The sequence below is a fragment of the Limulus polyphemus genome, unplaced genomic scaffold (genome assembly GCF_000517525.1).
Source record: "Limulus polyphemus unplaced genomic scaffold, Limulus_polyphemus-2.1.2 Scaffold12563, whole genome shotgun sequence".
Lineage (NCBI taxonomy): Eukaryota > Metazoa > Arthropoda > Merostomata > Xiphosura > Limulidae > Limulus > Limulus polyphemus.
In genome coordinates, this window is record NW_013678173.1 from 1 (window position 1) to 2,234 (window position 2,234).

Below are 2,234 nucleotides of genomic sequence, written 5' to 3' on the forward strand. Positions count from 1 at the left end.
TACAGCATAGTTTCGTGATGTGATCTCTACATAATGTAACTAGAACAAGCTTCTAAAATAAAACATACATAGTTCCATATACAGCATAGTTTTCGTGATATGATCTTTACATAAAGTAGCCAAAACAAGCTCCTACTATTTTAACCGTTATGTTATTGACAGGGGAAGGGGAATCTTGTACTAGAGATGCGAGTTTATGATCATAATTTCAAAATCATCAAACCTTTTCTTTCTTTTTTTTTTAAACAGCTATGTAACCTGTGTTCTTAAACATTATAAAAAAATTTTCGACATTGTAATAAGTGCCGTGTATATCTCATTGGTAATGATAAATTTCAATTGAGAAAAAGAAATTAGTATTATAAATCTAATTTTGGATAAAATTATAAATGCAACTCTATGCCTTAACACTGAGGAAAAACTATCGTATTTGGCAAAATAATCTTATAAATAATTTATAGCAAACTGATGTGTTTTATTATGTGATATTCCTTGGGTACTTTTAAATTAGTTTTGTTTTCAGCGATATGAATTCTGTGTAATTATACCAGCTACAGTTCTGTGTAATACTGTTGTGTATCTGCTTCTTTGATAATTTCCAGTAAAAATTCTTTCCGAGTGACTTCTTGATTAAACTAGTTTATTCTTTCTCGATACAAACTTTGTAATACACTTAATTTCCACAGTCACTTTAAACTTAACAACCTTTATAACACACATTATAAGTCACAGTGATTCACAAACTTTACTTACAGTGCCTACTGTTCTCTTGACTCAATTATCTATCTATCTCTTAGATCTATCTTTTCGATCTACCTGCCTATATCGCTGGCTTTCTTTGCCAGGCTTATATACTAAAAAAAAAAAGAGGGCGTCTAGCAAATACTCGGAGATTCGCGGGGTTCCCCGATAATTCTAGAAACTCTAGCGCACATGCTCCAAGAGTCACGAAACTTCCGCTGTCGTAACAGCGGTTTAAGCTGGCCATAATGATAACTTACGAAAATATTTATTCAATGGTAATTATATGCAGTTTCATCGGATTTTTCGTTAACTTTCGTATCACGCAAAAAAAAAGAGAAAAAAAGCAGATAAAACAACCGATGTCCATTAATCTTGAAATAATATTAGCTTGATATGTGCCATTACCGTAAGAAGCAATTTTTGAGTTGTCAGGCCATTGCCACATTGTCATTTCTAGTGGGTCTGGGATTATGCCCCCAAAAAGTTTTGAAAATTGAATGCTATGAGATTGAATCTTTAGCCATTTTAACTTCAAATACTGCATACACACAATTTAATTAAAAGTCTTAATACATAAGTTGTAGCTATACATGCCCATGAAAATGTAGTCAGGCCATGGCCTGACTGGCCTTACCGTTTCCTACGGCCTTGTGTGCATAAAAAAAAAATGTATTGTGGTATTATTTACTGAAACTCTGTTTCCTTTGGTAATTAATGTAAATACCGCAGTAGAAGTGAGAACTAAATCATTTTATATTTTCGCTATTAAAACGAAATTATTCAATTTTATTAGTTGTATCCTTTTGCTATAAGACTTACTAACAGAAATGTTTTTATGTTTAAACTGTACAACGCCGAAACTGGTGAACTAAAAATGTCTCAGAAGATAATATCTGTGATAAGATAGCACAATACAATTTGAAAATGTTTTAACCACTTTATTCTGACGATCCCGTTACAGTTTGCCAGGCATGTCCAGGTGACTAGGGTGCTCGACTCGCAATCTGCAGGTCGCGGGTTCGAATCCCCGTCACACCAAACATGCTCGCCCTTTCAGCCGTGGGGGTGTTATAATGTGACGGTCAATCCCACTATTCGTTGTTAAAAGAGTAGCCCATGATTTGGCGGTGGGTGTTGATGACTAGCTGCCTTCCCTCTAGTCTTACACTGCTAAATTAGGGACGGCTAGCGCAGATAGCCCTCGTGTAGCTTTGAGCGAAATTCAAAACAAACAAACCGTTACAGTTTTCATATTAGAAGAAACCGCAATAGGATACGGATCCGGGCTTAACCTATTTGTTAACGTGCCAGTCTGAGTGTCATGGTTGTTGTCGCGTTGATACAAAATTGTACTCCAAACTTAGAGACACTACACTCTATTGTAAACTGTGCTGCGTCATTTTTTTAAGATAATTAGTTTATTATTTCATTTCCTATTGTACATGTCAATATTCAGAATAACTTAACATTATGATCTTGTGAATTATTCT